This window comes from Panthera onca, chromosome B4, assembly GCF_046562875.1.
Source record: "Panthera onca isolate mPanOnc1 chromosome B4, mPanOnc1 haplotype 2, whole genome shotgun sequence".
In the NCBI taxonomy this organism is placed as follows: domain Eukaryota; kingdom Metazoa; phylum Chordata; class Mammalia; order Carnivora; family Felidae; genus Panthera; species Panthera onca.
This window is the reverse complement of record NC_138345.1, coordinates 129,701,371-129,723,658: the sequence shown is the minus strand read 5'-3', so window position 1 is coordinate 129,723,658 and position 22,288 is coordinate 129,701,371. Positions and strand designations below refer to the sequence as shown.

Sequence of the window (22,288 nt, the reverse complement as noted above, 5' to 3'; positions counted from 1 at the left end):
TTAGTGGGATACTGGCCATTCATTATCATTAGTGATTTATAGAGCTTTATCGGCATATTTACTCAAGTAGTATTACAGGACAGGTGTGAATCAAGGGTGTGGTTCTAATGTGCCTTCAGTCTAATAGCTTGCAAATCCAGAACAACAGATTATATTTTGGGTATATAATGGACCACATGGTGAATTTCTGAGCGTGTATGGCAACATTAGTGAGCTGTACATTAGAATCACCTGGGGAACTTTTAAAACTTTCATTCCTTGGCCATACCCCGTCTTGGCCAGTTAGATCAGGAACTCTTGGAGTAGGACCCAGGAATTCATATTTTGTAAAACTTCCCCAGCTGATTCCAGTACATGGCCAAGGTTGAGAACCATTGACTTCAGTGGGGGCACAGAGGAAGGGAGGTCCTTTTAGTTTGGGGTAAGTTGAAGTATAGGGAGGGAATCAAAGGGGACAGTCATTAAGAAAGTAATTGAAGATTAGAGAAAGACGTATATGATTTCACTCATATGTAGAATTTGAGAAACAAAACAAATGAACATGGTGGGGGGAAAAGAGAGGCAAACCAAGGAACAGACTTTTAACTGTAAAGAACACTGATGGTCACCAGATGGGAGGTGGGTGGGGGAAGCGTTACATAGGTGATGGGGATGAAGGAGGGCACTTGTGATGAGCACTGGGTGTTGTTTGGAAGTGATGGATCACTAAATTCTGCACCTGAAACTAATACTACACTGTGTGTTAACTAACTGGAATTTAAATGAAAACTTGGGAAAAAAAGAAAGTAAAGAGAATTATTAACAGGTTTTCTGAGTGGGAGCGCCTGGGTGGCTCAGTCGGTTAAGCGTCTGACTTCAGCTCAGGTCATGATCTCAACTGTTCTTGAGTTCGAGCCCCACGTCGGGCTCTGTGCTGCCGGCTTGGAGACTGGAGCCTGCTTTGGATTCTGTGTCTCCCTCTCTCTCTCTGCCTCTCCTCCCTCCCTCCATACCTCTCTCTCTCAAAAATAAATATTAAACAATAAAAAAATTGTATTAAAAGTATTTTCTGAGTAGAGGAGAAGGAGTATTTTAGGAAATCAGTTTAGAGACGTTTGATTTTTAAATCAGTTGGAACATAAAGGGGTTGGAAATGTTATAGGTGGTGTCGCTAAAGGAAGTGTACCTAGTTCTTTGAGGGAGAGTGTCTGAATTCCATGGGGTCTGCTGTATGCATGAATTATCCAGAGACTCCGGCTTTCTAGTCATCTAGAAAGGAAGAACACCTTTTTTTTTTTTTTTTTTTTTAAAGTTTATTTATTTTGAGCAAGAGAGGGAGAGTGCGCATGTGCAAGCATGAGAGCAGGGAGGGGGCAGCGAGAGGGACAGAGAATCCAAAGTAGGCTCCACGCCATCAGCACAGAGCCCGACATAGGCTCGACCCCACGAACCACGCGAGATCACAGCCTGAGCCGAGAGCAAGAGTCAGACGCTCAACCGACTGAGCCCCCCCTCCCTCCCCCGCCAAGACGCCCCGGAAAAACACTGTTCTTGAAGTACAACATTGTGGGTTACAGCCCTAGATTTCCCGCTAATTACTTGTGTTCATTTTAGTTCAGTTCAGCAACCGTTTAGGAAGCGCGGAGCACGGTGTTGGGACTCCGGAGATGGATTAGGTGTAGCTCTTGCCATTTAGGATGTGACATTCTAGGGAATTCCTTTGTGTAACCGCAGTTAGGCAGTTTTTCTCTGGGCATTTCTCCATCTGTGGAACGTGGGGACCCGAAGAGTTTTTTCCCCGAGGTTCCTTTCAGCTTTGACATCTCGTTACAGTGATTGCAAATAAAATCTTAGCAAAAATCAGCACCTCTTCGCAGCAGTTCTGTGGTTTGCGCTTCCGTAGAAAAGAAAAACCAGGGAAAAGTACAGTGCAGGGTTCAATTCGAAACGCTCCCAGGACCTTACCAGACCCTTTCCCCAGCTTACCTTTCTGTCAGGTTCTGTTGGGTTTTGACAAGCGTACCTGGAAAGGAAGAGGGGAGAGTGGATGTCCCCAGCGGCGGAATTGGCTGCTGGGTTAGAGTCCAGGAAGAGCCTGCTAGAAGCCTGGCAGTTGCAGGGCTGCAGGCCGGTGGGGGAGTGTGTTACCAAAGTATGTTTTTGAGATCTCCCATTGTTCCCAGCGCCTCGCTGAGGACTTCCTGGCTCCATTCGTCCCCAGACGAAGCCTGTAATTGGGAACAAACCACCAGCCCTTCTTGCCAGCGGCTCTGAGGATAAATTGAGGAGAACTGGGGAGATGTGTCTTCTGAAGATTCTTGGGTACTGCACATATTCGTTGTTTTCTTTGGTAGCTTGTTGGGAGAGTGGAGAGGGGAAAAGGCAGGGGGAGTGGGAGGCAAAAAAGTTTCCCCCGAAAGACAGAAATCAAAAAAAAGGAGCCCTGAAGAGCTGTTTGTGTTGAGAACCGGCGCTGGGAGGGGGGAGGGCTGTGGTGGTCGTGCAGGCTGTTCTCGATACTGTACTGCTTCAGGGGACGTGGCACTGATGATTATGCTTAGTTGTTGTTGTTGTTCTTCCCGTGGGATTGGTAGCTTTTCCTATTGTTGCGAATCTATTACCGACTGTTAAAGGGTGATTTTCTTTTTCTTTCTTTCTCTCAACATTTTAATTTTAGTTTTTGAGAGACAGAGACAGAACAGTAGTTGGGGAGGGGCAGAGAGAGAGAGGGATGCACAGAATCTGAAGCAGGCTTCAGGCTCTGAGCTGTCAGCACAGAGCCCAACGTGGGGCTCGAACCCACGAACTGTGAGATCATGACCTGGGCTGAAGTCAGACGCTTAACTGACTGAGCCACCCAGGCGCCCCTAAAGGGTGATTTTCTTCTGTAAATGTTGCACTCAAAATATCGGTCCAGTGTAGAGACCATACCATGATTTCTCTTTAGATATCCTGGATCTTCAGACCTCAGATTACTGTCCAACCATTTCCTTTTCCACTGCCCACTTCCCGTTTCGTTCCGCAGTTCTCGTATGTGCCGCGTGACCCTTCATTCAGAGCCTGCATGCCTAGCACCGTGCTGGCTGTTGAGGGTGTGGAAGGAGGCAGAGAGACATTCCCTGTCTTTGGGAGCTCAGTATAGAGGGGGAGGTGACTGACACCAGGCAGAGATGTAATGTGGGCTGTGCATTGAGAGCGTGAGTGAACGCTGAGATGGGGCAGAGGGTACCGAATCCAGCCGGGGCAGGGTGGGTGGCAGGGAACCGGGCCTGGGAGATGTAAGAGGAGTGACGTCACTGTATGTTTAGACAGTAGAAGAAATAGGGAAGTACTGGTTTAATGGATAGAACACAGGGTGGGGAGTTAGGACCCTCCCTTAGTGGTCTTTTTATGTGCAAAAGTACAGCAGCTTTTGGGGCGCTTGGGTGGCTCAGTCGGTTGGGCGGTCGACTACAGCTCAGATCATGATCTCACAGTTTGTGAGTTCGAGCGCCGCGTCGGGCTCTGTGCTGACAGCTCAGAGCCTGGAGCCTGCTTCGGATTCTGTGTCTCCCCCTCTGGGCCCCTTCCCTGCTTGTGCGCGCTCTCTCTCTCTCTCTCACTCACTCTCTCTCAAAAATAATAAACATTAAAAAAAAAATTACAGCAGCTTTCTTTGTTCCCCACTCCTGGCAGTGGATTGTCTATTCCTTTGAAATTATGTGGGTTGGAAAAGAATGGAAAGGAATGGGCCCACCTGCATGGGGGGAGAGGGAGGCATTAGGGATGTGGGTGTTTAAAAGCTCTCGGCATGACTGGCTATAAGCACAGATGGCTATTTGTGTTGCCATTATTGTAGCTCTTACGCCTGCATTTCCTTTCGCGTGGTGCTCTACAGGGATAATTGTGGGGTCCTAACTTCTGTCTCTTCCTGCTGCCAGCTAAAGTAGATGCTGATGTGTTGTGCATTACAGGGCGGACGACGACTTCTGTGTGGGCTGTCTTCTTAGCGCTGCCTTCAACTTTTGGGGCCCCTGCAGCATAAGGGGAAATCGTTGTTGTTGTTGTTGTTGTTGTTGTTGAAATCCGCATTGGTGAACACACGAGTACAACCAGATTTTAGCGAGGAACCGGCTTCTAAATGGAGCTAAAATGAACTTTGGAGAGCGCTTGGATTTTGAAAGTGTTAAATTGCAAGGGTTGGCATATCCAGGGAAAAGGTGATTTGGGAATCTGAGGAACTGGTCCTGTTCTGGGTAAAACTGAGGGGGATGAAAAAGAAGGAGGATGGGTTTGATGGCCGACCTGCCATTTCTGTGTGGCGTGACCTTGTCCAGGCCACCTTTCTCATCAGTGAACTGGAGCTCCTAACGACGGCCACGGAGTTGTTGTGACAATGAAACATTTATTATTCCATTTCTGAAGGCCTTTCACAGGGTTCTTTCCTGGTATTTCTGTCCCAGCAACATAGAATCACTTGCTGTTTCTTTCCCCTCTTTGCCTTCGGACATATCTTTTCTTGTATGGTTTTCACCTGCCTGCTCAGGAAATCTTCCACCAAGTAAAACACACATGAGTACACAAACCTGGCAAATTTGGGTTAATTATGTCTCGTTACTTCGATCTCGGCTAAATGGTGTTCCCCTTTCAAGGAAACTTTCCCCTTCCCACTCCTATCTGGAAGGTGTTCTTTCGATGATGTTCTGTAACACTCTTTTTGTTTATGTGTCTCCCTTGCCAAATTATGTGTTCTGAAGGCAATGATTATCATGCCTACTGTTGGGTTACTGCCGTGTAGCCCGTGCCCTCCTCCTTCCCTTCACTTAAATGATGTAGGATCTGAACCTGAGCTACTTGCAAAACTTAGGAGAACACCAGGAGGCACAGTATCCCCTCTGTCCCCAGTTGGTTTATAACTAGAAGAAAACCACTTAATTTACACATAATTGATGGTAAAACCCACTTCCTCTGGGAGTAAATTTGGCTTTCAGAGTCATCGAAGCAGGGAGCCTAGTAAACCTGATTCTTGGTGCTTTGGTAGAGCTTCAGACTTTTGCTGTTTTTCATACATAATAGTTGTTTTTCTGCTTTGAGTAGAAAACCACTAGAAATTAAGAGTATGATTTCTGGCAGTAGTCCAGAGTCAAAACTGGGCCAAACAGTTCTAATCTCACCACAATCACTACTTGAGAAAAGGACCCCTTTAAACAAAATTTAGACTACCTCTGTGGATGATGCAAACCTAAGGAGAAGAATAGTTTGAGACTCCTCAAATATACTGGGATTACCCACGCCTCGTTTTTTTTCTTTAGGGCTGTTCAGCCCTTGGAGGAGTGTGTGTGTGTGTGTGTGTGTGTGTGTGTGTGTGTGTTCATAGGTTCACGAGACACAGACCTTTCACTTCCATGACCTAAACGCATCCCATTGTAGCCACTGGTCTATTTGTCCTGTCCGTCGCAAAGTGTGACCCTCTAAGGGGTCAGACAGAACTTAGGACAGAGTGAGGGCCAACATTCCCCGCGCAAGAAGGCCAACCGTGGCACCTGTAATCCTTTATTACTTTACAAGGCTGGCTATCTCTGTCAGGCCGAATTCCTCGAGCGCAGGCCTGGTCTGATTCTTTTTACATCCTCAGTGGTCAGCACACACGTTGGCCTGTCCCTCTGCAAACCGCGGTCACCTGTTTGGGGGACAAGGTGGCGTGGTGCCGTAGCAGAGATTGAAGGCCTTCAGGTTTGGCACACCTCAGGGTGGGGCCAGCACTTGTTAGCTGGAGGACTTGGGGCCAGGTTTTCACTTTTCTGAGCTTCAGCATCAGCTTTTTTGTGAAGATGAACTCTGTCGTGCCCTGCATACTTCCTGGCATTGGAGGGCTATTATTTTTCATTTATTTTGAAATAACTTCACAATTAGAGAAAAGTTGCCCGAACAACAACTGAAAAAAACCAAAGCCAAAACTCCCCAAAAGAGAAAAACTTTAAAAAGGCCTATGTTCTCTTTACTCAGCTCTCCCAGTTGTTAGTATTTTATTGTGTTTGCTCCACTGTCCGCTCTCTTTGTGTGTGTGTATACATGCATACTATTTACCATTATTTTTTTAGTTTATTTATTTTGAGGAAGAGAGTGAGCGCGAGTGAACATGAGTAAGGGAGGGGCAGAGGGAGGAGGGAGAATCCCAAGCAGGCTCTGTGGTATCAATGTGGAGCCTGATGTGGGGCTCAGTCACACAAACTGGGAGATCGTGACCTGAGCCGAAATCAAGAGCTGGATGCCTACCTGACTGAGCCACCCAGGCACCCCTCTCTGTTATTATTTTTCGAGTTTTGAGAGCAAGCTGTGGATGTGATATCCCTTCACGGTGAAACACTCCAGTGCGTATTCCCCCTAATAAGACTGTCTTCTATAGCCGGGATATGCTCTCCAAATCAGGAAAGTGGTCCTCACCGGACCTCAGGCTCACAGCCTTAGCTGTGACAACTCCTTCCTGGACCAGCCACTTCTGTGATAGTTGCCAAATGGTGATTCTCTGTCTGTATTTATTAGTTGACATTCCACTCTAAAGAAGAATTTTCCCGGGGCACCTGGGTGGCTCAGTCAGTTAAGTGTCTGACTTCAGCTCAGGTCATGATCTCACACTCCGTGAGTTTGAGCCCCGCGTCAGGCTCTGTGCTGACAGCTCAGAGCCTGGAGCCTGCTTCAGATTCTGTGTCTCCCCCTCTCTCTGCCCCTCCCCTACTCATGTTCTGTCTCTCTCTGTCTCAAAAATAAATAAAAACATTAAAAAAAAATTTTAAAGAAGAATTTTCCCTTCTCATTTGTTTATTTCTGTCAGCAGAGACTCATGTATCCTGTTTTGTTCAGTAGGTTGTAATAGGTTGTAATTCTATATTCTGATCCTTCAGCTGTCCTCAGTTTAGCCAGTGGGACCTGCTTTATGCTGGCTCCTTTGTCCTGTTGGCTTGACCCTGTCATTCATGGGACATTTCTTGACACGAGATTTTCCAGGCTTATCTTGTTTTTTTTTCCTGCTCTAGCCTTGGAATCAGCCATTTCCAAGGAGCCCTGCTTCTTTTAAATGGAGGATGGTAATTAGAAACCAAAATCTGGGTGCTGAGGTATACACATCGTTGCTGGGGTGTCACTGCCTCTAGGCTCTCTCAGCAGACAGTCAGAAAATATATTTATATATGTACACTCACATACCATATATGCATACATCTGTAACTATTTCTCTATTCCTGTATGTGTGTGCAGATATATATATGATGTTTGTATGTGTGTGAATATATATGTGTGTATATTATAGGTTTTATACTGTAAAATCATGAGTGTTGTATCATAAAACCAGAGTTCGTATATTGATAAGCCCATCTTAAGTCCAGCTAACCTCTTTCCAGTTTTGCAGCTATATTCTCAAGTAGGGAAAAACTTGGCTCCTCTTATCCTCAGTACATTTACTTACTTCATTTTACTTACCTGCTCAGTGTAACCAGTTTTCCAGCCATGGAGGTTGTCTCTCCCACCTTTGTACCCCACTCCTCATGGCTTGGAATCCTCAGTCACTGGGCCCTCTGACCTGGTTTTTGAGATGGCCTCCCTGCCTCATCATAGTCCTTCAGCTCCCCGAAACACTCTGTGACCGTAGGCTCTGGGCCTGCTGGCCTGTGCCTCTTTATAATTCCTCGTCCTCTGGCCCACCTGCATCTTCAGCTAACTCCTTTATGATGAAAGGAGAAGGCTGTTGTTTTTTGAGGGAGACTTTTATGTTTTTTTGTTTCTTTATCAAAGTATAGTTTACGTGCAGTAAAGTTCATCCTTTGAAATACGCATACCTGTGAATTTTGACAAACATAGCACAGTCATGTAACGACTGTCACAGTCAAGACACAGAATACTTCGTTACCATAAAGAGTTCCCTTGGGTCCCCATCTAGTCAAGCCTTCTTCCCATCCCCAGCTGCTGGCAGTCACTTATCTGATTTCTATTCCTATGGTGTTTTGCCTTTTCTAAAAGGTCATATAGATGGAATTACTGTGTAGCTTTTTGAGTCTAGCCTCTTCCACTTTGTGTTCTTTTGAGATTCATCCGTCCCATTTTACATATTAGTGATTTGTTCCTTTTTATTATTGGTAGTTCCTTGTCGATGCATGTGCCACAATTTATTTTTCCATTCACCAGTTGATGGTCACTTGGGTTTTCAGCTTAATTCAATCATGAATAAAGTTCCAATAAATATTTCTGTGTATATGGTTTTTGTGTGGACATTTATCTTCATTTCTTTTGGGTAGATACCTAGGGGCGGGGTTGCTGGTCATATCTTAAGCTTGTTTAAGAAACTTCGGGGCACCAGGGTGGCTCAGTCGGTTAAGCGTCCAACTCTTGATCTCAGCTCAGGTCTTAATCTCAGGTCTTGAGCCAGCATTGGGCTCTGTGCTGGGCATGAAGCCTACTTAAAAAAAGAAAGAAAGAAATGGGAGGGGAGGGAAGAGAAGGGAAGGGAAGAGAAGAGAGGAAACTGCCCAAGTGTTTCCCAAAAGGCTTACCAGTTTTGCATTCCCGGCAGCACCGAATGTATGAGGCAGTCCCGGTTGCTCCACATCCTTTCCACTACCGGGTTTTGTCGATTTAAAAAAAAAAAAAAAATCTTGAATGATTCCAATAGGTTTGTAATGGTATCTCTTACCGGTTTTCATGACTATTTCCCTAAATATTAATGGTATTGAGCAGCTTTTCATTGGCATATTTGCCATCCATATTTCTTTGATGACGGGTCTGTTAAACCTTTTGCTCATTGTAAAAATCGGGTTATTTGTTGCCCTAATGAGCTTTGAGAGTTCTTTATGTATTCTTGTTACCAGTCCTTTATCAGTTAGATGTTTGCAAATATCTTTTCCCATTTCTGTAATTTTACATTGCAAATATAGCTTCTTTAGTGTGTAGAAAGGTTGGCCTGGACTCTTCAGGGTTTTCCATATAGCCTTAATGCTGTGAATACCAGGAGAAATCTTTGTAAGAGGATGAATGTAGGCTTGAGGGGGGAGGTGGAGATCCCGGAGGATCTGGTGGAATTAACTGCCTCCTCCCAGTGACTTACTGAGGGTACTTGTTGAGGAAAGAAAGGAAGGACAGACTGAAAAATAAGAGGGGTGATAGTAGTGGCCAGAGCCTTTGGTGAGAGAATGGCTGCTAGAATTGTCCAAGCTAGAAAGACAAGGAGGACGAGAGGAGCCAGGGGGCTTTGGCATGGATTGTGTTGAAACTGTTGAACCGAGGGGCACCCGGGTGGCTCTGTTGGTAGAGCATCTACCTCTTGATACCGGCTCTTGTCGTGGATCTCGAGGTTGTATTATAGAGCCATGTGCGTTGGGCTCTGCACTGAGCACGGAGCCTGCTTGGGATTCTCTCCCCTTCTTTCTCTGTCCTTTCCCTTCTTGTGTGCATGCTATAAATGAATGAATGAATGAATGAATGAATGAATGAATGAATGAATAGAAGGAGAGAGGGGGAAGGAAGGAAGGAAGGAAGGAAAGAAAGGAAGGAAGAGTTGAACCTAGGTAAAGTCAAATGGGGAGCTTCACTGGGCAGGGAAGAGGCTCAGCAAGGGAATGTGGCTTTCTGAAGATTATGGGGACTGTGAAGTGGCAGAGCTGGGACTTAAATTAAGATTTTTAAGAACAGTTGTGAAGAAGGGCCTCAGCGCCTAAGAAACTAGAGTTCAGACCAGGCTGGGGTGACAGGGTTTTGTCATTATGTGTGTCTTCTACATAATTTATAATCATTCTTCCTGGGGCGCCTGGGTGGCTCAGTCGGTTAAGCGTCCGACTTCAGCTCAGGTCATGATCTCGCGGTCTGTGAGTTCGAGCCCCGCGTCGGGCTCCGTGCCGACAGCTCAGAGCCTGGAGCCTGTTTCAGATTCCGTGTCTCCCTCTCTCTCTGACCTTCCCCCGTTCATGCTCTGTCTCTCTCTGTCTCAAAAATAAATAAACGTTAAAAAAAAAAAATCGTTCTTCCTGTGTGGTCTCAATATTTAGTATAATATAGCAAAACTGGGTTTACAGCAGAATTGGTGGTTAGATTGGTAAGAAAGAGTTTGACTATACCTCCAATTGAAATGTATTTTGAGTTAAACAGAAAACACTAGAAATCAAATAGGAATGCATTTTTTGGCACAAGAACGTTTGGTTCTGACACCAAAGGGGAAAAGATACTAAGGAGAGTAAGAGATCATAGATCTGGCTTTTGCTGTTATAATTCGCTATGAAAATACTAACTCTCAAGGTTAAGATTTACTGGAATTGGAATTGCCTTTGTATAATAACACTTTTTTAATGTTTATTATTATTGAGAGACAGAGCATGAGCAGGGGAGGGGTAGAGAGGGGTGGAGACACAGAATCTCAAGCAGGCTCCAGGCTCTGAGCTGTCAGCACAGAGCCCGAAGTGGAGCTGGAACTCACGAACCGAACCGTGAGGCCGTGACCTGATCCAAAGTCGGACGCTCAACCGACTGAGCCACCCAGGTGCCCTGGAATTGCCTTTGGATTAAAAGAGAATGATGAAAGGAAATCTCTGGAAAAACGTGATAAACATAGTTATTTTTATTGGATACCTAGTCTGATTCAGGCACTGTGCTGGGCTCCTTGGCATTACATTTTCCTGATCCTTCCATAACCTTGCAAGAGTGTTTGGTGATACTACATTCCTGTTTTATTGAGAGTCCAAGAAATTAAATAACATGTCCAGAGTCATAACTAGTTAAGGGATTGAGCTGGGATTCATCTCTAGGCCTGGGTGGCACCAAAGCTTGGTCTGTTCTCACTGCCCTGGGACTAATCATGGTGCCCTCTGTAGACCAGCATTCTCCCACGTGGTTTCTTACCAGTTCACCCATTACAAGAGAGGTATAGAAATTGCTTGTGAGCGTTGAGAAACTTTTGTAGCAATTTGATAGAGAAATTTTATGAGTATCGAACCTAATAATAACAAGTTTGGGCTTGTCTTTTGTATGTCTTTGTTTCTTAAAATTTCCTTTTTTTTTTTTTTTACCCCTAGTGATTCTTTTTCTTGCATTTTACAAAAGTACCATTCCATGATGGATTGGAAGCTTAAGAAGAACAGAATTGCTGCAGGTTGTTAGAGAAGCCCTCCCCGTCCCACGCTTTCTCTGGTTTTGAAATCCTTGAATCAGCGTGCAGTTTGCTGGAGCATTTCGGCTGACTCAGAGTTCCGAGTGACAGGGGGGACTGGGTCAGAGAAAGGGAATAAGGCAGTAGGGAAAGGCGAGGATCTAGGGAAGGAATCTTCGGGAGAAGTCTCCAAACTTTGCCCTCCAGTGGCAGCTGTAAGGGTGAGTCCGGGTTCTCTCCTAAAATGAGGAGGCGTCCCGTGCCTCCTTTGGTCACATGTAGTGTCCGGATTGTGGTCGTCTTTCTGTTGAGTCCTGACTTGCTTTTCGTTACTCCCCGCGGCGATGCTGGTGTTGTAGAGGGGGACAGATACGGGAAAAGGAATTGATACGAGTAAAGTTAACTGGAGGTAGAAATTCCAAAAATACTCCTTTTCTCTGCTCACAACCACACACACAGGAACACGTACCTTGAAGCATTTTCCCTTTAAGGAAAAGCCTGCAGTTCTTTGGCAGGGCCAGGAGTTTTGATTGGCCCCCTCCACTGCTGTTTGCCATGAAGAATCCTGCCCGGTCCAGTTGTGTTTAGAGCTGGTCTGCGAGCGAGCCGAGCTGCCAAGTTCTCTGGGCCGAATTTGAAATGTATTAGTGTTCAGGGAGCGGGCCGGGTGCCTCTGATGCGCCTCCTACAGTTCGGCTTGGCTGTTTCTGGAACCCCATGTGGGAGACTCTTACTTCTCTCTGAATGCCTTTGAAGTCTTGCCAGTTTAGGGAGGGGGGAGGTGTAACTCACTGAAGGGGCATGTTTTTAGGGAGCTTCCCCACATGGGACACGCCATGCAGTGGTGCGGGAGAAGCGCTAACCCGGATGGGAGACTAGGCAGAGCCGGCTCCGTTTTATAGGATTATTTGTCTCTCCACTTCTAACATGTGAAACGACACAACAGGCCCTCTAAGAACCAGACCCCTGCTTGACCAGTTTTAGTTAAGGAGGAAACCCGACCTGAGATAAAGGCAGCTACCCCGTGGTGTGCGCCTCTTGCCAGAAACCTTACATGTGCTCGGAGCGAATTCCTGCCCTTCTGGTTGTGGCTGCGGGCGTGGCCCAAGGCAAGGCTGGGGACGGGCAACAGTTCTAGTCGCAAACCTTTTACTTGCTCAGCTGGTTCTTAATCCCTGCAACCCAGCCTCGGGTCAAGAATTTGTTCCATAGGTACAGCCAGTTGTGGTGGCTTGCATAGCTCCTGTGTCGGGGACAGCCTAGGCTGGGGGTGATTTGCGTAGATCTGCTTCTCGAAGCTCTGTAGATGTAAACTTACTTAACATTTATGGAGCCCTGTGATAAATTCAGGTGGTTTACAGTGCCAGCCTTCAAATTTGAACTGCTCTGTGTCTTTCCAATAGATGAGACATTTCCTGAGGATAGGGTACTTTCTGATTCTTTCTTTCTTTCTTTCTTTCTTTCTTTCTTCCTTCCTTCCTTCCTTCCTTCCTTCCTCTTTCTTTCTTTCTTTCTTTCTTTCTTTCTTTCTTTCTTTCTTTCTTTCTTTCTTTTCTCCTTTCTTTCAATTCCCCAGAGAATCTAGCCTTCTTGGTAGATTCAATAAATATTGGTTGAGATCAGTTAAATAAAGAAGACGCTTCTGAGCGCAAAGAACAGAGTTGTATTTCGGTGGTTTATTTGTGAATTGAACTCTCCCGGTCTCTGTGCCATATGTCTCTGATATCAGGTTGCCGGGCCCAGATGACCAGCCTGGTACTTGCCTTTGCCGTTTTACCCCCTGCCGTGGTTATGATGTCGCCAGGCAATAGGAGCACAGGGAACGTGGCTTATAGAAGTGTGCTAGCTGGCAGGCCCTGCCCATTCTCCATGGGCCATCACACACCCAACACCTTTCTGTACGGTCTTTGCGGGCAAAAGAAAACTGCCTTCAAGTGCTGACTCCTAGGTGAAGCCGCTGGCTAGTTGTGGACGTAGGCTTATTTTTGTTAGGTGTGTGGAATTGGAGGGGGTAGTGGTGCTGGGAGTAATCTTACTGAGTCTGCCATACCCCCCCCCCCCCCCGCCCCATGTTTTGCCAGTGAAAAACAGAGACCCAGAAAGGTTACATGATTTATTCCTAGCCACGTGGCTACTTCATGGCCATCAAGACTGTTCTCTTGGTCTCCCAGATCTTAGCTCTAGGCATTTACCACACTACTGGAGAAGTCTTAAGTCTTGGTTTTTGTAGAAAGCTTCGGTGAAAATCAGATTCCTGCAGAAGCAAATATTGGCAATTTAACTTAGGAATGTGAGTAGGAAAACGTTGTCCCTTTTGAATCCTAGGAGAATTATCCCAGAGTTTGTCTTTCTACGCTTTGCATGATGTAGAAGACAGAACAGAACGAAAAAGTTTCATAAAGGATCCGCTTCGTTCAATGCAGAAAAAAGTAGGCCACTTTGAATTCCTAAAAATAACATTAAAAAAAAAAAAAAATCCCAGAATTGTGTAAAGAGGTATTTCAGTTGCACGAACGCTGTAATTTTCTGGGGGTTCCTGGGCCCGGGGAGGATGTTAGCTCTCTGAATGCTTTATGACTCTTTTGTTTGAGGGGACCTCCGAATGGGAGATGGAGAAATGTGCTCCGAAGGGTGATTTGGGGGGAAGGGATGAGAAAGTTGCGGGCGGGAAAAGCTCAGCTCAGTGGTTTTAGGGAGTTTTCATTTCATTTTATGTTTTTAAAGGCAAGGCCTGCTAGGAGCTTGGTCCTAACTGATTCCAGATGGGCCTGCTACAGTACAAAGGTTTTCAGTGTGTTTGGGATGGGGCAGACCAAGAGGGCCCCTCGAGCGCTTCCTGTGCAGCCCTGCGATTGTACTCACCTAATCAGAAACAGCCCTGCCTGCTGGAGCTCGGGGACAGCCATCTTGGCTTCTCTTTGTGCCCCGTTGTGCGAACTGCCCTTTCCTCCTGTTTGGTGCACCTCCGCATTCTCTTCTCCTTTCCTGTCTGATCTCTTCTCCATTTGTTCACAGGGAGCCGTGTGTGTGTGTGTGTGTGCGCGCGCGTGTGTGCGTGCGCGCGCGTGTGTGTGTGTGTGTGTGTGTGTTTCGTTCCTCCCTATTCCTTGTGGGGTAAGAGCTGGGAGGAGGGGAGAGGAGAAAAAGAGGGGGGGAGGAAGGAGGAGGGTAGAAGGGCCAAATTAAAGGCAGATGCTGAAAGACTTTCTTCCTGGACCCGGGACGTATTTGCGGGAAATGGGTATTGGGAACATGAGAATGTGAAGCAGATTTGGAAGACCAAGCCACTATTCATTGATTCATTGATTCATTCATTCGTTCATTTTCTCCCCCCCTTTCCTCACAATCCTGCACTCTTTCCAAAAGGTTCAGAACACTGCAGGTAGATGGTTTGTTCACATTATAAACTGAGTTATTGCTGGCCCTTTCTGGCTAAAGGGCAGGTTTGGCAGTGATTTTCAACCCAGTAGGAATAGAAAGGTGTTTTGCACTCTGAGCCCAGCCTTGTTGCCAAGGGAGCATGCCTTCTGTGCCCTGATGGCTGTTGAACTTGGCCAGCTTCTCAGCTGTTGCAGGTGCTCTGCTGAGTGTAAGAGAGGATTTTCGGTGACGCTCTGCTGCCGGGACAATGAATTGTTCTTACGGGCCTTCCAGACTCCACCAGGGATATATTTTATACCTAAATTTGATCTTCTGTTTTGGCACAGATGCCTCTTAGACTGAGGGTATGCTTGGTGTTTGAATCTCAGTCTTTTGGATCTAGCTGATGGTTGCAGAATGTGGTCCCGGGGTTTTGTCTGGGTCCCTGTAGTTTTATTCTGATCCATTTGGCTATTGTATTCATGTGGTTGCATAAATGCGAATTTATTCAGATAGAATATGGACAAATACTATGTAGGCATAAAGTTCCCAGCGACATAGGTTTGTTTTGCTGACCTGTCTGTACTTTTCAGTGTCCCCTTTGCCCTTGTGTAAGTATGGTGATCGCACTTTTCCCGCCGAAACAAATGTGTGGAATATATTGTCCAATGAAAAATTTTTACGCTGTTTCTAGTCTTTTTTTTTTTTTAATGTTTATTTAGTTTTGAGACAGAGAGACAGAGTGCGAGTGGGGAGGGGCAGAGAGCGAGGGAGACACAGAATCTGAAGCCGGCTCCAGGCTCCCGAGCCTTCAGCACAGAGCCCAGCGCGGGGCTCAAACCCATGACCTGGGAGATCATGACCTGAGCCTAAGTCAGATGCTTAACCGAGTGAGCCGCCCAGGCGCCTCTTTATGCTGTTTCTAGATAGTGAGGTTGTCTGGGAGATACAGTTTGGAAATGGAAATAATATGAATTTCTGGGATAATCTGATGTTAGTGGGAATAATGGATGAGTGTTTAAAGTTGGGATTAAAAAAAATTTTTTTTTTCAAAGTTTATTTATTTTTGAGAGAGAGAAAGAGACAGAGTGTGAGCAGGGGATGGGCGAGAGAGAGAGGGAGACACAAAATCTGAAGCCGGCTCCAGGCTCCGTGCTGTCAACACAGAGCCTGATACGGGGCCTGAACCCATGAACTAACTGTGAGGTCATGACCTGAGCCAAAGTCGGACGCTTAACCGACTGAGCCACCCAGGAGCTCCTAAAATTGGGATTTCTTAAGCTAGGTCACACAGTTACCCTTCTTATGAGTGAGCCTTAGCAATATGACATTGAAGCTAACAGAGAATTACCTGGTGTTTTTAACCATCAGCTGCTTGTAATAATGTTCTCAATTAACCAGTAGTGTCTTTCTTCCTTCTTCACTTTATTTTTTAAAATCGCCCTTTAGGCAGGAAGGGAAGGCAGCTAAGGTGTGTTTGTTTGTCTTTTGAGTGGCTATTATTTGCCAAGTATCAGACTCCTCCATTACCTCCCTTAATTTGTGGTGTGGTGGCCTTCATCTGGTTTGCAGAGGAGGAAACTGCACTGGCCCAGTGTCACACAGGCCAGTGTCATAGATGGCTTCAACCCATTATATTCTGGATCCAAAGGTGGTATATGTGCTCTCACACTCTGAGTTCCATAGAAGTCCTAAACTCTTCTCCGAAAAAGAATTTCTTTTCTAAGGGGAGTGTAGTGGTTAAGCTTTTGTAAAGATCATGTAAAACTTACTGTCGACTTCCCTTTTTAGGCGTGCTGATTTTCTGCCTCAGACATATAAAAGCTGATACCGGAGAGAGGAAGGAGGTGAACCATTTAATTATAATGCCTGTTTATAGAGAGGCTTTGAGCCTCCAAAAGTTGCTTTCTTTAAAATGGAAATTTTTATTGGGATAATTATAGATTCCCATGCAGTTGTACAAGAGCCACTTGTGAAAGGGTAGAAAGGCAGAGGTTCTGATTCAGACACCTTCGCTCATCCTCGAAGGCAGGGTGGAAGGAGAGGACAGGAGGCCCTCTAGAGACCTCCGCTCCACCTTAGCAGCTCCTTGCTGTCTTTGGGAGGCACTTTTGCTGTCAGCCCCGTACGGAGAGAGGCCCTCAGTTGTAGTTTCTAGTTCAGGGAGGCCATCCCATGAACTCTTGATTTGCTTGAGCCGAGGCAGCATTCAGAATGCAGGGATAGATTGGAGGTAGAGGCGGCCTTAGAAATTGGAAGAGTGAGTTGGAATTGCTAGAGGGGAATCAACCAGGCATCTTTGGTTGGGATCACCAGGAAGACTCCTTTCGTTGTTTTTCCAGTGGTTAGAAGTCATCTTCTGAAGGAGGCCTTCTTTAACCTAAAGTACATTCACCCAATTTTCTTTGACATTTACCATGATTTAGAACTACTTATTTATGTGGTACAATGTTTTTGTCTGCTATTTGACTAAACTTCACGAGGGCAGGGACTGTGTCAGTTTTCCACACTGTATACGTGGTCCCTAGATTATGGGACCATAGTTAAATATACAGAACATAAAAGTTGGTTGAATGAATGAATACCATGGGAAATTGTGGTTCTTGTTAAAGAGCTCAGCTCTTGGCTGGTCAAGCCTTTGCCTATTATTTTGGGTCAGAGGAATGACTGAAAATTTTCTGGATAAAAGAATTTTAATCTCATAGATTTTTTTTTTTTTTAATCTTGTAAACAAGGTAGTAAACTATTTTATCTTGAGGTCTTCCCTTAAATTCGGCTGATGGATTTTGCATTATTTCAGAAAATATGCTTAAGGCCTAGAAGCCCAGCCTGTGAAGCATCTGGTCTACTTTGACCTCTAAAATGAGCAGACTTGTTCTTTTCCCTCCTGCTCTACATGTTTAGAAGAGTAGCACAATTCTATTTTGAGGCTCGTTACAAAATAGAATAAAGAAAACTCTGACTCTGGTTTAAAAACTCTCTGCTCATCTGAATTGGTTTAATGACTATTCTTTACTTTAACCCCTTCAACTTCTCATCCCAGAATCGACCTTCCTAAATTTACCTCTCATAAAGGGGTCATATATATTTGATTCCTAACTCACTGAGGCTCTTTTTATTCTACTTCTTTTTGTTTAAAAAGAAATTTTTTTTTAATATTTATTTGTTGAAAGACAGAGACAGAGCACAAGCGGGGGAGGGGACAGAGAGAGAAGGAGTCACAGAATCCGAAGCAGCCTCCGGGCTCCGAGCTATCCCGCACAGAGCCCGGCACGGGGCTCAAACTCACAAACCACGAGGTCATGACCTGAGCCCAGGTCAGACACTTAACCGTCTGAGCCACCCAGGTACCCCTTTTTTTGGTTTTTAAAGGTAACCTTTCTCTCCAAGAGCAGGAAGAAAAGGATAAGTAATTATGGGTAAGAAATTTGGAAAACATTGAGGGAAAAAAAATGTATGTTTGGGTGGGTGTGTGAGAATTTGTGTGTATACATATGTATTTTTTTCCTTCTCTGCTCCACTCTTCTCTAGCTAGGATGAGATTTTTTTTATTTCGGGAAAAATTGCATAATTTCCAGACTCAGCTGTCTCTTTTAGGTAGTTAGGCTATAAAATACTGAATTTGTAGCTGTTATCTTATTAAGATCTTAGGTGTACTCTTAGGAAAATTGGTAAATGATGTGGTTTTTAGGTGTGTGTATTGAAGAGGCAGTAGCAGTAATAACGTAATGCCTTTGTCCTGCTGTTCCTTATTGAAATAGAAATTTGCTTGGAGAGCTCAGGATGGTGGAAGATGATTTATTATTTTTGAGCTCTGATGTCAGAATCCTCCCAGCTTATATTTGAGTGTCATTCACTTAGGACAGGGATCTCACATACCATTTTTCTCTCCTATAGCACCTGACTCAGTTCTGGGCAGCAGGAGGGCTTAATGAATTTAATTTAGTGTGATCTTGCTTAATTCATAGATTGTTTGAGTTGGTTGATCTGTTTGGTGGAAGAAAACCTCCCTTGTTTATATACACATACATGATGTGCCTGGGAATTTCAAAAAATACACATTTCAGATGCTACTTTATTAAGTTTCTAGAGGAAAACTGCGAGAATATATCTTCATGATATTCTGTACTTCAACCAGGACATAAATACTGTCTATCAAGGGAAAAAGTGATAACTTGTCTACATTAAAGTTAGGAATACGTATTCATTAAAAGACACCATTAAGAAAGTAAAAAGGCAAACGTCAGAATTCAGGAAAAGATATTTGCAATATAGGTATCTGGCCGGTATCCAGAATATATAAATAACTCCTACAAATCAATATATAAAAGAAATCTTATCAGTCAGGCTTAGAACAACCCAGTAAAAAAAATGCGCAGAAGATTTGAATAGGTACTTCACGAAAGATCATATCCAAGTGCCCAAAAAGTAGTCAGTATTATTAATCATCAGAGTAAAGCAAATAACCACAGTGCGATGCTACTATACTAACTCCAGAACGGTTAAAATGAAAAACGCGGACATCTCCAAGCATTAGTGAGGTTGTTCAGCATTAGGAACACTCACGTACTGCTAGTGGGAATGTAAATTGGTACAACTTTGGAGAACTGGCATTTGGCAATATGTGCCAAAGCTGAACCAGTTGCCGGCAATTCCACTCGTTTTATACCCAACAGAAATGCGTACAAATGTGCACCAAAAGACATGTACAAGAATATACAGAGCAGCTTTTTTAGTAATAGCCTCAGGCTGGAAATAACACAAGTGCCTTTCAATATTACTGAAATGTTTTTCAATAAATGATGATACATTTATGCAATGGAGAGCTTTACAGTGATGACAATGGATGGGACCATTGCTATACTCGACAGATGGATCAGTTTCACAAATATAATGTGGGCTGAAAGAAGCCAGCAGAAGAGAGTATATGACGTGTGATTGACTCCATTTATACAAAGTTCAGAAACAGGCAGAGTAAATCTATGGTGTTAATTAAAGTCATCGTTGTGGCTGATGGGAGTGACTTTGCAAATGCGTGAGAGGGGCTTCTAGAGTGGTGGTAGTTTGTTGCCTAGATGCTGGTTACCTGGGTGGGTTCTCTTTGAGGAAATTCATGGCCCATTAGCCATTTCTGTGTATGTATAGTCACTTCACTAAAAGGTTTGCTTCAACATTAGATTCGACTTTTGTTCAGGGAATGCTGCAGCTGGTAGATAGCTTTTCCCTCATATGCATGCGAATCCTTTGCCCGGCAAAGCTGGTCGAATGTGGGTGTGCACCTACATTTAGGCGTTTCGTGTTAGGGCTGCTGTGTGGGCCATGAAAATTCTTTTGTTCATCTCAGCTTGCTTGTCCCATATTCACAGTAAGTTTCAGACATCAGTGGGAAAGGGAAATTGGTGAATACACTGCACTGATGAGTTCTCAAACCAGTTCTCTGAGACGAATAAGGAAACTGCTTCATAGGGAAGCAAATTTGGATTTTGCTCTGTAGACAGAAGAACCTCTCCATTAAGGTTTCTCAGCCACTACAAGTGTCATTTTCAGAAGAATGCACTTCATTTGGACCTTTTTTTTTTTTATAATTGAGATATAGTTGATGTATAATATTAGCTTCAAGTGGACAGCCTAATGATTCAGTACCTGTGTATATTGTGAAATGGCCACCGCAGTAAGTCTGTTTAACATCCATGACCACATATAGTTATGCCTTTTTTTTTTTTTATGAGTGAGAACTTTTTTTTTTAAGTTTATATGTTTATTTTTAGAGAGAAAGAGAGAGAGTAGGAGGGGCAGAGAAAGAGGGAGAGAGAATCTCACGCAAGCTCTGCAATATCAGTACAGAGCCCAGTGTGGGCTTGAACTCATGAACCGTGAGATCATGACCTGAGCCGAAATCAGGGGTCTGATGCTTATAACCAACTGAGCCACCCAAACAACCCCCCTCTCCCTACCCTTCTTTGAAAATTTATTTACGTGATGAGTGAGAAATTTTTAATGTTCATTTATTTTTGAGACAATGCGAGAGACAGAGTGCAAGCAGCGGAGGGCAGACAGAGGGAGACACAGAATCTGAAGCGGGCTCCATGCTCTGAGCTGTCAGCCCAGAGCCTGACGCGGGGCTCGAACTCACGAACTGTGAGTACATGACCTGAGCTGAAGTCGGACGCTCAACCGACTGAGCCACTCAGGTGCCCCGAGTGAGAACTTTTAAGATCTGTTCTCTTAGTGGGATACCAGGCTGGCTCAGTTGGTGGAGCCTGTGACTCTTGGTCTCGGGGTCATGAATGTGAGCCCCACATTGGGTATGGTTTACTTAAATAAACTTAAAAACAAACAGATCTACTCTCAGCAACTTTCAGATATACAGTACAGTATTATTAACTATTTTCCCTATGCTGTATATTACATTCTAATGCGTTATTTATTTTGTAACTGGAAGTTTGTGCCTTTTGACCACCTTCACCCATTTTGCCCACTCCCCATACCCCACTTCTGGCAACCAGTCTGCTCTCTGTATGTAACAGTTTGCTTCTCCTCCACCCCACTTCTGGTTTCACATGTAAGTGAGATTATATGTGATTTGTCTTTCTCTGTCCAACTTATTTCACTTAGCTTAATGCCCTCAAGGTCCATTCATGTTGTCACTAACAGCAGGATTTCCTTCTTTTTATGACTGAATAATATTCCATTGTATATATACACACTTTCTTTGTCCGTTCATCTGTCAGTAGGTACTTAGATTATTTCTTTGTCTTGGCTGTTATAAATAATGCTGCAGTGAACATGGGCTTCATGGGCTTATTTTTATTAAAAATTTTTTTAAACACTCATTTTTGAGAGACAGAGACCGAGCGTGAGTAGGGGAGGGGCAGAGAGAGAGGGAGACCCAGAATCCGAAGCAGGCTCCAGGCTCCGAGCTTTCAGGACAGAGCCCGACTCGGGGCTCGAACTCACAAACCGTGAGATCATGACCTGAGCTGAAGTCAGACGGATGTTTACCGACTGAGTCACCCAGGCGCCCCTGCAGATATCTTTTTGAATCAGTGTTTTTGTTTTCTTTGGATAAATACCCCCAGAAGTGGAATTCCTGGATCATATGGTGGTTTGATTTTTAATTTTTTGAGGAACCTCCATACTGTTTTCCATAGTGGGTGAACCAATTCAGATTCCTGCCAACAGTGCATGAGGGTTCCCTTTTCTCATCATCCTTACCAACCCTTGTTATCTTTTTGATAATAGTCATTCTAGCAGATGTGAGGTGATATATCCTTGTGGTTTTGACTTGCATTTCCCTGATGGTTAGCAATATTGAGCACATTTTTATGTATCTGTTGGCCATCTGTATGTCTTTGAAAAAATGTCTGTTTACATCCTCTGCATATTTTGTAATTGGATTGTTTGTTTGGTTATTGAGTTGTATGAGTTCTTTATATATTTTGCATTAACCCCTCATCAGATATACAATTTGTAAATATTTTCTCCCATTCTGTAGGTTGCCTTTTCATTTTGTTGATGATTTTCTTTGCTGTGCAGACGCTTTAAAATTTTTTTAAAAAACTATTTATTTTTGGGAGAGCACAAGGGAGGGGGGGCAGAGAGAGGGGGACAGAGGATCCGAAGCAGACTCTGTGCTGACAGGCTGACAGCAGCGAGCCCGACGTGGGGCTCGAACTCACAAAACATGAGATCGTGACCTGAGCTGAAGTCGGAGGCTCAACTTAATGAGGCACCAAGGTGCCCTGCTGTGCAGAAGCTTTTTATTGACCCTTATTTTTATCATGGAAACTATAAGGAGAAGAACTCTCCACATGGTATTAAACCAACCCCCATGGAAGTCTAACT

The 22,288-nt window shown here is 44.5% G+C and overlaps 1 protein-coding gene and 1 long non-coding RNA gene across 20 annotated transcripts in view; one reads left to right on the top strand and one right to left on the bottom strand.

Moving 5' to 3' along the window:
• Positions 1-22,288, top strand: part of RBFOX2 (RNA binding fox-1 homolog 2) — a 286,269-nt gene that overhangs the window by 41,222 nt on the left and 222,759 nt on the right. The window contains exon 1 of one of the 19 annotated variants that reach the window (XM_081796244.1): positions 2,195-2,301. The exons of the other annotated variants lie outside the window; for them this stretch is intronic. The gene's annotated coding sequence lies outside the window, so the exon portion shown is untranslated. Of the gene's footprint in view, positions 1-2,194; positions 2,302-22,288 lie in introns of those variants that run through there. 19 annotated transcript variants of the gene reach the window in all.
• On the bottom strand, positions 13,183-14,152 carry LOC132693799 (uncharacterized). The gene is made up of 2 exons (XR_009616966.3): positions 13,946-14,152; positions 13,183-13,337 (listed from the first exon to the last, which is right to left on the bottom strand). It is a non-coding gene; the product is annotated as an uncharacterized LOC132693799 (long non-coding RNA).